This window comes from Rattus norvegicus, chromosome 13 (assembly GCF_021556685.1).
Source record: "Rattus norvegicus strain SHRSP/BbbUtx chromosome 13, alternate assembly SHRSP_T2T, whole genome shotgun sequence".
NCBI lineage: Eukaryota > Metazoa > Chordata > Mammalia > Rodentia > Muridae > Rattus > Rattus norvegicus.
Genome location: NC_141546.1, coordinates 26,426,019 through 26,446,661, shown reverse-complemented (window position 1 = coordinate 26,446,661; position 20,643 = coordinate 26,426,019). Strand labels below are relative to the sequence as shown.

Genomic DNA, 20,643 nt, shown 5'->3' with positions numbered 1-20,643 from the left:
TTTGCATTTCCCTATGACTAAAGATGTTGAACATTTCTTTAGGTGTTTCTCAGCCATTTGGCATTCCTCAGCTGTGAATTCTCTGTTTAGCTCTGAACCCCATCTTTTAATAGGGTTATTTGTCTCCCTGCAGTAAAACTTCTTGAGTTCTTTGTATATTTTGTATATAAGCCCTCTATCTGTTGTAGGATTGGTTAAGATCTTTGCCCAAACTGTTGGTTGCCATTTTGTCCTAACCACATTGTCCTTTGTCTTACAGAAGCTTTGCAGTTTTATGTGATCACATTTGTCGATTCTTGATCTTAGAGCATAAGCCATTGATGTTTTGTTCAGGAAATTTTTTCCAGTGCCCATGTTTGAGATGCTTCCCCACTGTTTCTTCTCTTAGTTTGAGTGTATCTGGTTTGATGTGGAGGTCCTTTATCCACTTGGACTTAAGCTTTGGGTGATAAGCATGGATCAATCTCCCTTCTTCTACATGTTGACCTCTAGTTGAACCAGCACCATTTGCTGAAAATGCTATCTTTTTTCAATTGGATGGTTTTGGCTCCTTTGTCAAAAATCAAGTGACCATAGGTGTGTGTGTTCATTTCTTGTTCTTCAATTCAGTTTCATTGGTCTATCTGCCTGTCTCTGTACCAATACCATGCAGTTTTTATCACTATTGCTCTGTAATACTCCTTGAGTACTGCGATAGTGATTCTCCCTGAAGTCCTTTTTATTGTTGAGGATAGTTTTAATTATCCTGGGTTTTTGTTATGGCAGATGAATTTGCAAATTGTTCTGTCTAAGTCTTTGAATAATTGGTTTGGTATTTTGATTGGGACTGTATTGAATCTGTAGATCGCTTTTGGTAAAATGACCAATTTTACTATATTAATTCTGCCAATCCATGAGTATGGGAGATCTTTCCATCTTCTGAGGTCTTCTTCAATTTCTTTCTTCAGAGGTTTGAAGTTCTTATTGTACAGATCTTTTACTTGCTTGGTTAAAGTCACACCGAGGTACTTTATATTATTTGGGACTATTATGAAGGGTGTCATAGGAGATCAAGGGGATACAGTTTGAAAAAGAAGAAGTCTAAATACCACTATTTGCCGATAATATGATAGTATAGTTAAGTGATCCCAAAAGTTCTACCAGAGAACTACTAAAGCTGATAAACAACTTCAGTAAAGTGGATGGGTATAAAATTAACTCAAATAAATCAGTAGCTTTCCTCTACATAAAGTTAAGTTTCTATCCAGCCACTTTGCTGAAGTTGTTTATCAGCTGTATGAGTTCTCTGTTTTAATTCTTGGGATTGCTTGTGTATACTATTAAACCATTTGCAAATAGTGATATTTTGACTTTCTCCTTTCCAAATTATATCTGTTTGATCTCCTCTTGTCTAACTGCCCTGGCTAGAATTTGGATACTATATTGAATAGATGGGTCAGAATGACTTGTCCCTGATTTTAGGGGGATTGCTTCAATTTTATCTCCATTTAGTTTGAGGTTGACTAAAGGTTTGCTGTATATTGCTTTCATTACATTTAGGCATGGACCTTGACTTCCTCATCTTTCCAGAGCATTCAGTATGAAAATGGGGCTGTATTTTGTCAAAGTCTATTTTATCACATAGAGTGATGATCATGCAGCTTTTTTCTTTGAGTCTGTTTATAGAATGGATTACTTTAATGAATATCTATGCATTGATCCATCCCTTTATCCATGGAATGAAGCCTTCTTGATAATGATGAATGATCATTTTGATGTGTTCCTGAATTTCGGTTGCATGTATATTTTTGAATATTTTTGCATACATATTTGTAAGGGAAATTGGTCTTAAATTTCTTTCTTTGTTTGGTCTTTCGGTGGTTTAAGTATCAGCATAACTGTGGCTTCATAAAAAGAATTTGGTAGTGTTTTTTTCTGTTTTTAGTTTGTGGAATAGTATGAAAAGTATTGGCATTAGGATTTCTTTGATGGTCTGATAGAGTTTTGCACTGAAACCATCTGGCCTTTGACCATTTTTGGTTGGGAAACTTGTCATAACTGCTTCTATTTCTGTAGGGGTTATAAAATTATTTACATAATTTTAGTGGTCTTGGTTTAACTTTGGTACCTGATATCTGATGAGAAAAATCATGCTTTTCTTCTAGATTTTTCAGTTTGGTTGAGCATATGCTTTCGTGGTAGGATCTGCTGATTTTTAAAATTTCCTCCATTTCTGTTGTTATGTCTTCCTTTTCATTTCTGATTTTGTTTATTTGGGTACTGTCTCTCTGATATCTTGTTAGGTTGGCTAAGGATTTTCCTAACTTGTTGATTTTCTTAAAGAACCAGCTTTAAATTTTGATGATTTTTTTTATAGTTCTCTTTGTTCTACTTGGTTGCTCTCAGAGTCAGTTTGATTATTTCCTCCTGTCTACTCCTTTTGGGTGTATTTGCTTCTTTTTGTTACAGAACTTTCAGATATGCTGTCAACCTGCTAGTATATGATCTCTATAATTTCTTTATAGAGACAGTCAGAGGTATGAGTTTTCCTCTTAGTGCTACTTTCGTTATGTCTCATAAGTTTGGGTATGATGTACCTTCATCTTTATTAAATTCTAAAACGTCTTTAACTACAATCTTTATTTCTTTCCTGACCAAGCTATCAATGAGAGGAGAATTGTTCAGCTTCAATGAATATTTGGGATTTCTGTTGCTTTTTTTCTTATTCAAGACCAGACTTAATCTGTGGTGGTCTGATAGAATATATGCAATTAATTCAATGTTCAGGTCAATTTTATTGGATATTAGAATAACTACTCCAGCTTGATTGTTGGGACAATATGGGGGTAAAACTTTCCAGTCTTTTATCTTGAGGTAGTCACTGTCTTTGTCACTGAGGTCAATTTCCTGTATGCAGAAAAATGCTGGGTCCTGTTTGCTTATCCAGTCAGTTAGCCTATGTATTTTTATTGCCAAATTGAGCCCATTCATATAGAGAGATATTGAGGACTAATAATGTTGGTTCCTTTTATTTTGTTGTTAGATATGAAATTATGCTTATGGGAATCTCATATTTTGGGTTTTTTGTGAGGAGAGTTGTGTGCATCTACACGTGCACACGCGCGCACGCATGTGTGTGTGTGTGTGTGTGTGTGTGTGTGTGTGTGTAGTTTCCTTCCCTGTGTTGGAGTTTTTCTTCAGTTATCCTCTGTATGGCTGAATTAGTGGTAATATATCGTTTGAATTTGCTTTTTGTCTTCGAATGTTTTGGTTTTCAATCAATGGTAACTGAGAGTTTTGCTGGGATCAGTATCCTTGGCTGGCAATTTTGTTTTCTTAGGGTCTGTATGACATCTGCCTAGCATTTTCTGAATTTCATAGTCTCTGGTGAGAAGTCTGGTGTAATTCTGATAGGTCTGCCTTTATATGTTACTTGACATTTTTCCTTCCTGCTTTTAACATTCTTTCTTTGTTCTGTGCATTTGGATTTTTTAGGTCCAATCTATTTGATTTTCTGTCGGCTTCGTGCATGAATATGGGTATCATGTTCTTTAGGTTAGTGATGTTCTCTTCCATAATTTTGTTGAAGCTCTTTACTGGGCCCTTTTGGTTGGGAATCTTCAGTCTCTTTTATACCTATTATTCTTAGGCTTGGTTTGTTCATTGTGTTTTGGATTTCGTGAATATTTTTAGTTAGGAGCTTTTTGGATTTTGTATTTTTCTTGATTGTTGTGTCAATATCTTCTATGGTATCTTCTATACGTGAGATTCTCTCTTCTATCTCTCTTTTCTTATTGGATGTATTTTATTTATATTTCAAATGTTATCCCATTTCCCCCACCTAACAACCCACATCTTCCTGCCTCCCTGATATTCCCCTACTCTGGGGGTTCCAGACTTGGCAAGACCAAGGGCTTCTCCTCCCTCAGGTGCCCAACAAGGCCATCCTCTGCTGCATATGCACCTGGAGCCATGGTACTCTTTGGGTGGTGGCTAAGTTCCTGGGAACTCTGGTTGGTTGGTATTGTTATTCTTATGGGGTTGCAAGCTCCTTCAATCCTATCTCTAACTCCTCCAACTGGGACCCTTTTCTCAGTTCAATGGTAGACTGTGAGTATTCACCTTTGTATTTGTCATGCTCTGGCACAGCCTCTCAGGAGACAGCTATATCATGTTCCTGTCAGCATGCACTTCTTGAAATGAGCAATGTTATCTGGGTTTGGTGGCTGTATGTATATGGGCTGGATCCCTAGGTTGTGCAGGTTCTGAATGGACATTCCTTCAGTGTCTAATCCAAACTTTGTCTGTATATCCCCTCATATGAATATTTTTGTTCTCCGTTCTGAAAAGGACTATAGCATTCACACTTTGGTTGTCGTTCTTCTTGAGCTTCTTGTCTGTGGTTTGTATTTTGGGTAATCCATGGTTTCAGGCTAATATCCCCTTATCAGTGAGTGCATTCCACGTTTTTTTCATTTTTCTTTGTGTGTGTGTGTGTGAGAGAGAGAGAGAGAGAGAGAGAGAGAGAGAGAGAGAGAGAGAGACTAGGTCACTTAACTCAGGATGATATTTTTATAGTTCCAACCATTTGCCTATGAATTTCATGAAGTCATTGTTTTTTTTTTTTGTTTTTTTTTTTTTTTTTTTTTTGGTTCTTTTTTTCGGAGCTGGGGACCGAACCCAGGGCCTTGCGCTTCCTAGGTAAGCGCTCTACCACTGAGCTAAATCCCCAGCCCCAGTCATTGTTTTTATTAGCTGAGTAGTACTCCATTGTGTAGATTTACCACCTTTTCTGTATTCATTCTTATGTTGAAAGGCATCTGGGTTCTTTCCAATTTCTGGCTATTATATATAAGGCATCAGTGAATATAGCAAAGCATGTGTCTTTGTTATATGTTGGAACTACTTTTGGGTATATGCCCAGGAGTGATGTAGCTGGACTCTCATGTAATACCACTACCCTGAACACGCCCAATCTTATCTCTTCTATCTCTTGTATTCTGTTACTGATGCTTGCATCTGTGACTCCTGCTCCCCTTCCTAGGTTTTCCATCTTCAGTATTATTTCCCTTTGTGTTTTCTTTTAATGTTTCTATTTCCAATTTTTAAATGCTGGGTGGTTTTGTTCAATTCCTTTACCTGTGTCATTGTATTTTCTTGTATTTCTTTAGGAAAATTATATGCTTTCTCTCTAAGAGCTTCTATTTTTTTAAACCTGTTTTTCCTGTATTTCTTTAATGGAGTTATTTATGCCCTTCACAAGATAGAATTTTTGATCTGAAACTTTCTTTTCCAGTGTATTAATATATGCAGGGCTTGTTGTTGTGGAAGAGCTGAGTTCTGATATTGCCAAGTAGTATTTGTTTCTGTTGCTTATGCTCTTACACTTGTCTCTTGCCATCTTTCTATCTTGATGTTAACTGGCCTTGCTGTCTCTGACTGGACCCTGTACCTTGTGAGCCTGTGTCCTCTGATTCTGGATGTGTCAGAACTGTTACCCTGAATGTGACAGACCTCCTGGGTGTCAAGCTGCATTTGGATGTTGGCTGAGTGGGTGGGAATCAGAGTACAAGTTTGACTCTATGGTGAAGGTCCTCTGTTTGCTTTTTAGTTGTTGTCTCAGGCTCTGAGAGATCCCAGAGATCCAGGTTATTTGACTCTATTGGTCTACTTGTTGATTTACTTCTCTTCTTATATTTAACACTGGTGCTTCAAGCACTGTATTCAGAGGAGTGTATGAATTGAATATCTCTTCTTCTTTCATGATTTTGGTGATCATATTTCTTCTATTAGGATGACGTCAGCATATATAGTCTTTATTATATTAAAGTAACTTCTTTTTAAATTTTCCCACATATCCTTTCCAAGGCTTTTAACATGAAGATATGCTGCATTTCATAGTATTTTTCTTTCATCTATTATCTCCAGCTGGATGGCTAGAAGAGACCTCCGTGTTATTGGCTTATGGTTTTCAAACACTGGTATAGTGTCTTTACTTAGAGCTACCCTAACTTTCACAGGAGCAATATTATTTGTTTTAGCCTTGATATTGGAGGTATCAGACCACCACGGCCTAAAACTGGTCTTCAATAAAAATAAGGGAAGAATGCCCACATATACGTGGAAATTGAACAATGATAACCTAGTCAAGGAAGAAATAAAGAAAGAAATTAAAAACTTTTTAGAATTTAATGAAAATGAAGGTACAACATACCCAAACTTATGGGACACAATGAAAGCTGTGCTAAGAGGAAAACTCATAGCTCTGTGCACCTGCAGAAAGAAACAGGAGAGAGCATATGTCAGCAGCTTGGCAGCACACCTAAAAGCTCTAGAGTAAAAAGAAGCAAATACACCCAGGAGGAGTAGAAGGCAGGAAATAATCAAACTCAGAGCTGAAATCAACCTAGTAGAAACAAAAAGGACAATAGAAAGAATCAACAGAACCAAAAGTTGGTTCGTTGAGAGAATCAACAAGATAGATAAACCCTTAGCCAGACTAACGAGAGGACCCAGAGAATGTGTCCAAATTAACAGAATCAGAAATGAAAAGGGAGACATAACTACAGATTCAGAGGAAATTCAAAAAATCATCAGATCTTACTATAAAAGCCTATATTCAACAAAACTTGAAAATCTACAGGAAATGGACAATTTCCTAGACAAATACAAGGTACCGAAGTTAAATCAGGAAGAGACAAACCAGTTAAACAACCCAATAAATCCTAAGGAAATAGAAGCAGTCATTAAAGGTCTCCCAACCAAAAAGAGCCCAAGTCCAGACGGGTTTAGTGCAGAATTCTATCAAACCTTCATAGAAGACTTCATACCAATATTATCCAAACTATTCCACAAAATTGAAACAGATGGATCACTGCCGAATTCCTTCTATGAAGCCACAATTACTCTTATACCTAAACCACACAAAGACCCAACAAAGAAAGAGAACTTCAGATCAATTTCCCTTATGAATATCGACGCAAAAATACTCAATAAAATTCTGGCAAACTGAATCCAAGAGCACATCAAAACAATCATCCACCATGATCAAGTAGGCTTCATCCCAGGCATGCAGGGATAGTTTAATATATGGAAAACCACCAACGTGATCCATTATATAAACAAACTGAAAGAACAAAACCACATGATCATTTCATTAGATGCTGAGAAAGCATTTGACAAAATTCAACACCCCTTCATGATAAAAGTCCTGGAAAGAATAGGAATTCAAGGCCCATACCTAAACATAGTAAAAGCCATATACAGCAAACCAGTTGCTAACATTAAACTGAATGGAGAGAAACTTGAAGCAATCCCACTAAAATCAGGGACTAGACAAGGCTGCCCACTCTCTCCCTACTTATTCAATATAGTTCTTGAAGTTCTAGCCAGAGCATTCAGACAACAAAAGGAGGTCAAGGGGATACAGATCGGAAAAGAAGAAGTCAAAATATCACTATTTGCAGGTGATATGATAGTTTATTTAAGTGATCCCAAAAGTTCCACCAGAGAACTACTAAAGCTGATAAACAACTTCAGCAAAGTGGCTGGGTATAAAATTAACTCAAATAAATGAGTAGCCTTCCTCTACACAAAAGAGAAACAAGCCAAGAAAGAAATTAGGGAAACGACACCCTTCATAATAGACCCAAATAATATAAAGTACCTCGGTGTGACTTTAACCAAGCAAGTAAAAGATCTGTACAATAAGAACTTCAAGACACTGAAGAAAGAAATTGAAGAAGACCTCAGAAGATGGAAAGATCTCCCATGCTCATGGATAGGCAGGATTAATATAGTAAAAATGGCCATTTTACCAAAAGCGATCTACAGATTCAATGCAATCCCCATCAAAATACCAATCCAATTCTTCAAAGAGTTAGACAGAACAATTTGCAAATTCATCTGGAATAACAAAAAACCCAGGATAGCTAAAGCTATCCTCAACAATAAAAGGACATCAGGGGGAATGACTATCCCTGAACTCAAGCAGTATTACAGAGCAATAGTGATAAAAACTGCATGGTATTGGTACAGAGACAGACAGATAGACGAATGGAATAGAATTGAAGACCCAGAAATGAACCCACACACCTATGGGCACCTGATTTTTGACAAAGGTGCCGAAACCATTCAATGGAAAAAAGATAGCATTTTCAGCAAATGGTGCTGGCTCAACTGGAGGTCAACATGTAGAAGAATGCAGATCGATCCATGCTTATCACCCTGTACAAAGCTTAAGTCCAAGTGGATCAAGGACCTCCACATCAAACCTGATACACTCAAACTAATAGAAGAAAAACTAGGGAAGCATCTGGAACACATGGGCACTGGAAAAAATTTCCTGAACACCAATGGCTTATGCTCTAAGATCAAGAATTGACAAATGGGATCTCATAAAACTGCAAAGCTTCTGTAAGTCAAAGGACACTGTGCTTAGGACAAATCGGCAACCAACAGATTGGGAAAAGATCTTTACCGATCCTACAACAGATATAGGCCTTATATCCAAAATATACAAAGAACTCAAGAAGTTAGACCGCAGGGAGACAAATAACCCTATTAAAAAATGGGGTTCAGAGCTAAACAAAGAATTCACAGCTGAGGAATGCCAAATGGCTGAGAAACACCTAAAGAAATGTTCAACATCTTTAGTCATAAGGGAAATGCAAATCAAAACAAACCTGAGATTTCACCTCACACCAGTGAGAATGGCTAAGATCAAAAACTCAGGTGACAGCAGATCCTGGCGAGGATGCGGAGAAAGAGGAACACTCCTACATTGTTGTTGGGATTGCATACTGGTACAACCATTCTCGAAAATTATTCTGGAGGTTCCTCAGAAAATTGTACATTGAACTCCCTGAGGATCCAGCTATACCTCTCTTGGGCATATACCCAAAAGATGTCCCAACATATAAAAAAGACACGTGCTCCACTATGTTCATCGCAGCCTTATTTATAATAGCCAGAAGCTGGAAAGAACCCAGATGCCCTTCGACAGAGGAATGGATATAGAAAATATGGTACATCTACACAATGGAATATTACTCAGCTATCAAAAAAAAGACTTTATGAAATTCGTAGGCAAATGGTTGGAACTGGAAAATATCATCCTGAGTGAGCTAACCCAATCACAGAAAGACATACATGGTATGCACTCAATGATAAGTGGCTATTAGCCCAAATGCTTGTATTACCCTAGATGCCTAGAACAAATGAAACTCAAGACGGATGATCAAAATGTGAATGCTTCACTTCTTCTCTAAAAAGGGAACAAGAATACCCTTGGCAGGGCAGAGAGAGGCAAAGATTAAAACAGAGACTGAAGGAACACCCACTGAGAGCCTGCCCCACATGTTGCCCATACATATACAGCCACCCAATTAGACAAGATGGATGAAGCAAAGAAGTTCAGACCGACAGGAGCCGGATGTAGATCGCTCCTGAGAGACACAGCCAGAATACAGCAAATACAGAGGCGAATGCCAGCAGCAAACCACTGAACTGAGAATAGGACCCCCGTTGAAGGAATCAGAGAAAGAAATGGAAGAGCTTGAAGGGGCTCAAGACCCCATATGTACAACAATGCCAAGCAACCAGAGCTTCCAGGGACTAAACCACTATCTAAAGACTATACATGGACTGACCCTGGACTCTGACCTCATAGGTAGCAATGAATATCCTAGTAAAAGCACCAGTGGAAGGGGAAGCCCTTAGTCCTGCTAAGACTGAAACACCAGTGAACTAGAATGTTGGGGGGAGGGCGGCAATGGGGGGAGGGTTGGGAGGGGAACACCCTTAAGGAAGGAGAGGGGGCAGGGGGATGTTTGCCGGAAACCAAAGAATTATTAAGTATTAAATAATTTTTAAAAAAATTAATTGGTATATTTTCTAGTTTTGCCTTATCTGCTACATCTCTGGTTAAAGAGATTGTTAAGACATATCATGTAGATCAATTATGCAAAAATGTGTCAATAGCAGTAATGATATAAGAGGCTATTGACAGGGCATTCTAGAATATGCTTAGTGGTTTAGAGGAAGCAGTTCTACTTACAAATATTCAAATTCAAAATATTAAGATGTGAGGAGCTGTCCGAGGAGCTGTCCTCACATATGTGAGGAGCTGTCCTCACATACTCCATTACAAGATGGCACCGGCATCCGGCAGAACACACCTAGTAAGAAGGGCAATACGCAGGAGCCTGGTAACTTCCCTACTGAAAGGGACACGTACGCTTTGGTACATCATCTGGCATAATTGGCAGCGACCAGTCAGAGAGTGACACGTCCTAGGCGAGGATAGTTTCCTATATAAGGGACGGTTATTCCTCACTCGGCGTCTCCTCATTGTAAGCTTATGCTCTCCCTCTCAAGACGCATTAAAGCTTTTCTGCAGTAGGATCCTGTGTGTGCCGCGTCGTTCCTGCTGGCAAGACGTAGCGCTGCACATCTGGTGCCGAAAACCCGGGAAAGACCTCGCCATCGTCAGCACCTTCGGAGATCCCTTGGCGACAAGGAGGATTCAGAACTGCAGGTAAATACGTTCGGAGAGGCAGCCCTCTCTTGGACTTTGGTCTGGGGTTTTCACCGCCTTGTTCAGGATTTGTTGAGGCTATAGTATTTGTCCTGGGAGCCACCCTACTCTTTATGTTCTCTTTTCACCATTTTCGCTGTTAGAAGGACGATCACAGCAGCTGAAGGCGCGTCTCAGTCTCTCGTATATAAGTGAGCTAAGGGCAGCTCCCTTTTACCTTCGATTTTGACTGTTGGGGAGCAAGGACGCGATAAGGCCGATGTAGATAAGCTGCACCGTCCTGGGAGGCACGTGAAAGACTCCCATACATAAGAGAGCAGCGTGTCCGTCTCTACCCTTTCACCTCACGCCTTGTCAGATGGACGTAGATAAGCCGCCGGCGTTCCTGGCCCATCATGGGATCCTCACAGTCTGTGGTCATGGCCTTGGAAACAGTGTTAAAGCAGAGGGACATCAAACTTGGTAGGAAGAACACTTAAAAACTTTGTGAAGGAGGTGGAGAGGGTGGCGCCTTGGTTTGCCTGTTCAGGCTCGTTTACAATTGCCTCATGGAACAAACTTGGAAAAGACCTTGACAGAAAATTGGAGGAAGAGGATCTGTGCCTAGGAACCAAAGCTATATGGAAGCTGGTTAAGAATTGTTTAAAGGATGAAACGTGTAAGACAGCAGTAGTAGAAGGACAGGCCACTCTCGAGGTAGTCCGGAAAAGTATGTCAGAAACCGAACGTAGTGAGAGGTTGGGTGCGTGCAAGAAAAAGGACGTCCTAAGAAAGAAAAAAGGCCCTCCCAGTAAGTCCGCAGACAAGGGAGCGTTGAAATTTTCAGATTCCAGCACTTCCTCCTCTACACATAAACCAGGAGGGGGAGCCAGCCTATACCCGTGAAAGAGCTAGAAGCGCTGAACCTCGACAGTTCTGAAAACTCTGAAAATAAAACCTTAGACTCAGAGGTGGAGGCCGAGCTAGTGCTGTTAGTATTCTTGAAACCGCCGGTATAATTAAAACCACTACTAAGGTGGCAGATATTTTCCGAAAAATCCAAATTATCCTATTAAATAGAAGATTCCCTGTATACATTACTCATATACGGGCCCATTCTGGACTCCCTGGTCCAATGAGTTCAGAGAATGATTTGGCTGACAAAGCCACAAAAATGATAGCTGTGGCCCTTGCCTCTCCTTTAGAGGCCGCTAAAGCCTTTCATGGCAATTTCCATGTCACCTCAGAAACTTTACGCCGACGCTTCTCTATAACTAGAAAAGAGGCACGTGATATAGTCACCCAATGCCAACAGTGCTGCCAGTTCCTCCCAGTTCCTCACATCGGGGTCAACCCGAGAGGAATACATCCATTGCAAATCTGGCAAATGGATGTTACTCATAATTCTACTTTGGGAAAATTACAGTATGTGCATGTATCTATAGACACATGTTCTGGCATTCTACATGCCACCCCACTTACAGGAGAAAAAACAACACATGTCATTCAGCACTGCCTTGAAGCATGGAGTGCTTGGGGAAAGCCAAAATGTGTAAAAACTGACAATGGCCCTGCCTACACATTTCAAAAATTCTGTCAGTTTTGTGCTCAGATGCAGGTTACCCACCTGACGGGCCTGCCCTACAACCCTCAAGGACAGGGAATCATAGAGTGTGCTCATCGGACGCTCAAATCATATTTAATAAAACAAAGAGGGGGAATTATGATAGAACTCCCCCCAACACCCCGAGTGGCCACTGCTCTGGCCCTTTTTACCTTAAATTTTTTTTAAATCTTGATGAAGCTGGACAAACAGCGGCTGAGCGACATTGCTCGGAGCCCAAGAGGACAAAAGAATTAGTCAAATGGAAGGATGTATTGACAAATGAATGGAAAGGCCCGGATTCTGTTTTAATAAGATCCAGGGGAGCTGTCTGTGTTTTTCCACAGGACAATGAAAATCCCATATGGATCCCAGGACGACTTACTCGGAGCATCACAGCAAGTGATCAAGAAGGGACTGGGACTCCTGCACCTCCTCACTCTTCTTCCACGGATGCCAGCAACGGTGCAGGACGAGCTATGATGGGGAAGAATGTCAACCATTTCACTCCCAATGCCGGTGATGTACCACTAACAGGGATTTAGGGTTGGCCTATTTACCTGAGGATCCACAGGTTGAATTTAACTGAGGACCCACAGGTTGAACGACTAAAAGAAAATAGGACTATTCCCCTTAAGGGCAGCCTTTGTTTTAACATATTCAACAAAACGTCTTTTGATCTCCCTTGCATTATGTTATGTAATCAATCTTCTGCTTGGTTAAGGGAGGCCACATGGGGAACTGGTGAAGATGACATTGTGGCTAACGCCACAGTTCTCTATGGTGGTGGCCTTACATTGCGTTAATGGTAGCTGCACTGATCTTACGCCCATGGCGATGCTACTTGGAGGAAAGGGCGAAAAGGGACGGTTGTCATTTTCCTGGACGGGGAACATCAAAACTGCTGCCTCTGTCTGGACAGCTACTCATATAAAATATCGCAGTAGTTACCCGCATGCCTCGCTTTATCCCGATCCCTGTTGATACCCTGGGGAGCATGACCTTATTTAGAGGAAAAAGAGATTTTGGTACTTCTGCAATTATTGCTGGCATTATTGCTACGACAGCAGTTGCTGCCTCGGTTACTGCCTCGGCATTGGTCTTGTCAAATTCAGTACAGACAACCCAAACTATCAATGATTTATCGGCCACCGTCTCTGTGGCTCGGGACAGACAGGCCTCGGCCAATACTCAGACATAGGGAGGCCTTATGCTTCTCAACCAACGTATAGATCTGGTCCGAGAGCAATTAGACATTCTATGGCAACTGGCCCAGCTTGGCTGTGATCAAAAACTCCCAGGCCTTTGTGTCACCTCCATATATTATGACAAATTTACCCGAGCTGCTAATCTGTCTAAGAGTCTTTCACAGCATCTGTTACAGAATTGGACCTCGGAGTTTGAACAGACACTTCGAGAGCTGAGAGCGACCATCATTCGAGTAAATTCTACCCGACTGGACCTGTCTTTGACGGAGGGATTGTCGTCGTGGATCACCTCAGCATTCTCTTATTTCAAGGAATGGGTGGGAGTGGGACTTTTTGGAGTGATCCTCTGCTGTGAATTAGTGTTACTCCTCTGGTTGCTTTGCAAATTGAGATCTCAAACAAGAAAGGACAAAGTAGTGATCACCCAGGCGCTTGTAGCCCTTGAACAAGGAGCGTCGGTCGATATCTGGTTGACCATGCTCAAGCAACAGGTCGCCGGCTGGACAGCTCTTGCACTCCTAGAACCTCGGTTCATTGCACAGGATTAGAGTGTCCAGCTTGAGCAGCCCATGAGGGGTGACGAGCTTAGCATCGCACAGGGAAGTTCTACCAAATATGCTCCCTGGAAGGCATGTCATATTACATGAGGGTTTCTGCCCCAGTTTTCCCTCCCTCGAAAAATGGCAGTGTGACAGGTCGGGAGTGCCCTGGGTCCCAACAACAGCCTAAGGGTATCTCTCTTGTACAGGTTCACCAACTTTGTACGAGGATATGACCTCTGTCTTCGCCCTCCTATATCTGGGTGTCCTGTTTGCTTAAAAAAAAGGGGGGGATGTGAGGAGCTGTCCGAGGAGCTGTCCTCACATATGTGAGGAGCTGTCCTCACAAACTCCATTACAAGATGGCACCGGCATCCGGCAGAACGCACCTAGTAAAAAGGGCAATACGCAGGAGCCTGGTAACTTCCCTACTCAAAGGGACACGTAAGCTTTGGTACGTCATCTGGCATAATTGGCAGCGACCAGTCAGAGAGTGACATGTCCTAGGCGAGGATAGTTTCCTATATAAGGGACGGTTATTCCTCACTCGGCGTCTCCGCATTGTAAGCTTATGCTCTCCCTCTCAAGACGCATTACAGCTTTTCTGCAGTAGGATCCTGTGTGTGCCGTGTCCTTCCTGCTGGCGAGACGTAGCGCGGGACATCAAGATCAGGCTCTCAGTTGAATGTCATTGGTTGTTTCATTGGGTCTGGGTAACCACCTGGTATATAATACCTCTGAGCATGACTGGTCTAAAATTCAATCTCCTTTAAAGGTGCTTTAGAGTAATTCTCATTTGGCTTCAGATATGAATTCCCTGTATCATGAGATTATGGATATTAGTAACTCTAGAGTGATATCCACATCTATTGAGGAAGTTTCTGTAGATTTTCCTCTGTTGTTCATGAGCATAGCTTTCATCTTCCTGGATTGACTTGCTGATAAATGGAGAAATTGCAGTTGGTGTTTTCTTAATGGTTTTGTTTCTCCTTCCAGTCTACATCAAGCAAGTCATGTGCTTAATTACTACACTCACAATTGACTTTTCCAATCTCAAATTAAAACAGAAGAATGAGGGGGATGCAGAGTTCTGCATGGTCACAGTGGAATGGATGGTATGACACAGTTTTCACATAGAGATAATAGCTAACAGGGCATGACCTCCACCAGTGTTGATGGTTTCGAGACATGAGGCTTGTTTATATAAGTTGAGATTTCTCAACTCTCTAAAATAGAATGATGCAATGTTAATTATAAGAGGAGTTTCATAGACCTTAAGAAAAATGTCAGCAGCATTAATGAGCCAGCTTATCACAAAGATATAAAGGGAGCTCAGTTCCTGAATGCCAGGTCAGACTGAGACAGAGTGATTTTAGGCCCCAGAATAGTTGGGATTACAGCTTGTACCCCATGATTTACTGCCAGTTGTTCTTTCATCACTCCCACTTCAGAACCTTCTCTCTATGCTTAGGCTGGTCTTTGTCATTGGTGGATGTACAGGTTGTGAAATCAAAGTTACTTCCTAAATTTGAGGTTGCCTAAAGTGGGAATTTCAGTGATTTGTCAAGTCTGGACAATATAAAATATATGTTCTTTAGTAGGGCTGTTGTCTAGATATACTATAGATGTGGTATAATTCAGTAGGCTCTCCAGACTGTACAAGCAGAAAAAATATGATGTATAGAAGTTTTATTTCATTTTACAAATAATAGATTTTTATCTCAAACTTACTATATTTCAGGTTTATGCCTTCATCTTAGAGTGTGCCAGTGAAAAATAAATAAAATTTCATTCATGCATCTTATAACTCCTGATATTATTTGAAACATAGCGATATAGTGTTAACTATGTCCAATTCTTATACTTGTTTTATGTTTCAAAAAGATGTAATCGCGTCTAGCTCCCGCTCTCACATCCATTGCAATACAATGAGCTCCATAGCGACAGTGCTGGGGCAAGCAAGAGTCAGACGGCTACTGGGCGACCCTGTGCCTCACGGAGGAAAGTCAACTATACACGGGCAAAGGAGATCCAAAGAAGCCTCATATGCATTCTTTGTGCAAACCTGTCGGAGGTGGAGCCCAAGAAGAATCACCTGGATGCTTCTGTCAACTACTCAGAGTACTCCAAGAAGTGCTCAGAGAGGTGGAAGACCATGTTTGCTAAAGAAAAGGGGAATTTTGAAGTTATGGCAAAGGCTGACAAGACTCGTTATGAAAGAGAAATGAAAACCTACAACCCTCTCAAAGGAGAGACCAAAAAGAAGTTTAAGGACCCCAATGCCCCCAAGAGGACTCCTTCGTCCTTCTTGTTCTGTTCTGAGTACCACCCAAAAATCAAAGGCGGGCATCCTGGCTAATTCATTAGTGAAGTCGCAAAGAAAGTAGGAGAGATGTGGAACAACACTATCTCAGATGACAAGCAGCCCTATGAGAAGGCCGCCAAGCTGAAGGAGAAATATGAGAAGGTTATTGCTGCCTACAGAGCTAAAGGAAAACCTGATGCAGCAAAAACGGGAGTGGTCAAGTCTGAGAAGAGCAAGAAAACGAAGGAAGAGGAAGATGATGAGGAGGACGAAGAGGATGAGGAAGAGGAAGAAGAGGAAAATGAAGAGAAGAGGAAGAAGAAGAGGAAGAGGAAGAGGAAGAGGAAGAGGAAGAGGAAGAGGAAGAAGAGGAAGAGGAAGAGGAAGAGGAAGAGGAGGAAGAGGAAGAGGAAGAGGAAGAGGAAGAGGAAGAGGAAGGAGAAGGAGAAGGAGAAGGAGAAGAAGAAGAAGAAGAAGAAGAAGAAGAAGAAGAAGAAGAAGAAGAAGAAGAAGAAGAAGAAGAAGAAGAAGAAGAAGAAGAGGAGGAAGAAAAAGTTGGTTCTAGTGCATATTTTTCTTGTCTATAAAGCGTTTAACCCCCCTGTATATAGCTCACTCCTTTTAAAGAAAAAAATTGTATTGTAAGGCTGTGTTAGATTTGTTTTTAAACTGTACAGTGTCTTTTTTGTATAGTTAACACACTACCAAATGTGTCTTTAGCTAGCCTTATCCTGGTCGTATTTTCAGTAGCCAGTAACCTTGCCTGGTACAGTCTGGGTGTTGTAAATTGGCATGGAAATAAAATAAAGTTCTTGTTGGTGCACAGTACAAATTAATTATATATGGGGACAGTAGTTTGGCTTTTGGGTTCTTTTTGTGTTCTTCTTTTTCTTTTTTTCTTTTGTTTTTTTTTCCATCTTCAGTTGTCTCTGATGCAACTTATATGAAGATAATTGTTGTTCTGTTAACTAAATACCACTCTATAATTGCAAAAAAAATGTGGCTTTTTTGTTGACATTCTGAATGCTTCTAAGTAAATAAATCTTTTATTAAAAAAAATGATATGGAGTTGGGGATTTATCTCAGTGGTAGAGCACTTGCCTAGCAAGCACAAGGCCCTTGGTTCGGACCCCAGCTCCGAAAAAAAAAGATATAATGCTCTGTTGTTTCAATATTATGCAAATATCTCATAAACCAAGGTAGCTATTATGGTCTATATGTAAACTACATTTTTTATTAAAAAGAAATAAGCTTAAATTTCTCACCATAAGTACTTATTTAAAATATTGAATTTATAGTGCTTGAAGTATTAAGCTATTTGAAAACATGAAAATTGTATCTATTGTCTTGCAACATCTTGTTCTTCCCCTTGGTTTCCTGTTTTGAGTAGTTATATTAGGATTTGTATCTTTTCAACAACCAAGCAATATTCAAAAATCTATTTGATGACCTTTGTATTTTATTTTAAACAATGTATTTATTTGTTTAGTAATTCACCCAAATTTTGCAAGCCATCTTTTAAACTTTGTTACTTGTTATTATTTTGCATGTCATTTTATATTTTTCCATACTTATTTCTAGTTGGGATGCTTTAATTTTTTTTCTTTTAAATTATGTGTATTTGTGTATGGATATGTGCAGTCATGATTACAGTTACCAGAATAGATAGATTGGTAGCCCTGAGTGTTAAAAGCAAACAGAATGAGCAAATCATGGAGAACAAACAAGTAAGGTGCACCCCTCCATTTCCTCTGTATCAGCTCCTGCTACTCTGTTCTTGTCCAGGTTTTGCATACTAATTTTCATGGATGTTAAAATAAAAGATGTAAAAATGAAATAAACCATGTTCTTCAAAAGTTGCATTTGGTCAAGGTTTTAACCACAGCACGAGAATTCCTCACAAATGATAAACATTTCATGGTTTCTATTAAGTTAACATTAATTAGAATCTATTTAAAATAATTAACAAATTTTTAAATAAGTGTTGTTATGTTCATTTATTTGTCAGAATGTTATATATGAAATACAGAGAATTGACATTAATTCTGACTTATATTTTCTTCTGTCATTATTAATGAAATCTATTTGTATGAAATTTGTTTATTAGCATCTTGAAAGCTGAAATTAAAGATCACTTAAAATTATGCATATTATTCTTTGGTGCTTTGAATAACATAAAAGATCTTGAATTTTCTTTCATGATGTTTAAGGCTGAGGAACAAGACAAAATTGCTACCTTCCCCACTTCTTTTCAATATAGGACTTGAAGTTTTAGCTAAAATGATGAGTAACTGAAGTTGATCAAGGGGACATAAATTGCTGAAAAAGGAAGTCAAAATATTGCTATTGGTAGATGATATAATATAAATAAATAATCCTTAAAATTCAATTGAGGAATTTCAACTGATAAACACTTTGGGCAAAATGACTTCCTTACTTCCAGTTTAAAAAAAAATATCTTGAAGTAACTAAGCAAATAAAACAAAACTTGAAGTCTTTGAAGAAAGAAATTAAATGCAATTTAAGAAGATGGAAAAATTTCCCATCCTCATATATTGTTAGGATTAACATAATAGAAATGGCCTTGCTACCAAAAAAAAAATCTGCAAGTTCAAGGCCATCTCCATCAATTTGGTTTAGGCATAAAAATAGATACAATTCATATATATATATATATATATATATATATATATATATATATATATATATATATTAAATAAAGAAGTCAAAAACACACACTGGGGAAAAAAGGAAAGTTAACTTCAACAAATGGTGTTGGTCAAAGCAAACGTGTTGTCTGATGTAAAACAATGTAAACTGATCCATATTTATTCCAACTGGATCATAGATTGTAACATAATAACAGACACAATGAACCCAGCAGAGAAAATACCAGGAAGTAATCTTCTGTAAGGCAAAGGGCACCATCAATCAGAAGAAGAGAAAATTTAGAAAATGGGAAACAGTTTTATACCAACTCTACATGGTATATGGGACTAATATCCAAAATATATAAATGAGTGAAGAATGTAAATATTAAAGAAACCAAATTCAACTAAATATATAGGATAGAGACCTAAACAGATAATTCTTAATAGAGGAATGTAAAATGACTAAGAAACATTTAACAAAATGTTCAATGTCCTCAATCATCAAAGAAATGAAAATCAGCATAACCCTGAAATTTCATCTTATATCCATCAGAATGGTTAAAATCAATCACATAAGTAAGGACATCAAACAGGAGGATCATACTTCCATTGCTGGTAGGAGTTTAAACTTGTAAAGCCATTATACAAATCAATTATGGTGTTTTCTCAGAAAACTTGGAATCACTCTACGTTAAGACACAAGTTTACCACTCTTGTGCATATATCGAAAGGGTGCTCCATTCCACCACAAGGATATGGGTTCAATTATAGTGATTGTAGCTTTATACCACAATAGCCAGAAACTTGGAAGACATTTGAGATGACTCTCAAGTAAACAGTAATAAAGAAAATAGGGTACATATACACAATGGAGTATTTTTCATTTGTCTAAAAAATGATATAAAATGTACAGGCAAGTGGAAAACACTAGAAAAAATAATTCTGAGTGATGTAATCCAAAAGGAATAAAACACTATGGTATGTAGTCACAAGTGAATATTAGCTGGTAGGTGAATAACAATCAATTATAGATCATAGAGAAATTTGGTTGGAATGGTTATAGGGCAAAAGCATAGAACTTTCTTAGAAGTATAATTAGAATAGACTTAGCAGAATGAATGGGAACAGATTGTGAAGAAAGGGAGAAATCAGGTGTTGGAGGACTGTTGGAGAAAATGCAGTGAGAGACAGCCGGTTTAAACTGGGGATCATGTGGTGATTGGTGTGGAAACCTAGTGCAGTAGAAACTTCCTGGACTCTAAAAGGACAATACTAGTGAATATTCCTAGTAATGTAGGATAGAGAATCTGAACTGTCCCTCTTTTGGAGCCACAAAAGTTTCCAGTGTTGTTATTACTTTCACTAGGTTGAACTTTTGTCCAAGGGTGTCCAGTCAAGTTCCTTAAACCACCTAGACTGACTGTATTCAGCCATTTTCTGAAGCCTATCAATTTTTCTCAGTGCTAAAGACAACATCCACACAGCTCATAGAATGGAGTATGATGTCTTCACCCTACTTTCTAATCTCTTTGGCAAAATAAAGTATTCTTCAATTACTGAAGGAGAAACCTGGATACCAACACCGCCTAACACCTCAACCTACACTCTGCCCAACCTGTAGGATGAACTGGGGAAATAATGGTACAAAAGTTGTGGCTGTGGCTACCCAGTGTTTCTTTAAACTGATGTCTCCATCCCCAGAAATGAATGCACTACACTGGATGGCCAGGAACCAGAGATTACATAACTCAGGGATGAAGGTAAACAGAAACACAACTGGAATAAAAATCTATGAATGATTTCTAATGATATTCTGCTATACCCATAGATAGGACCTTGTCC

General features: G+C 39.3%; 1 pseudogene; it reads left to right on the top strand.

Moving 5' to 3' along the window:
* Positions 1–13,308: 13,308 nt before the first annotated feature.
* Positions 13,309–16,536, top strand: Hmgb1-ps17 (high-mobility group box 1, pseudogene 17; annotated as a pseudogene).
* Positions 16,537–20,643: the final 4,107 nt, after the last annotated feature.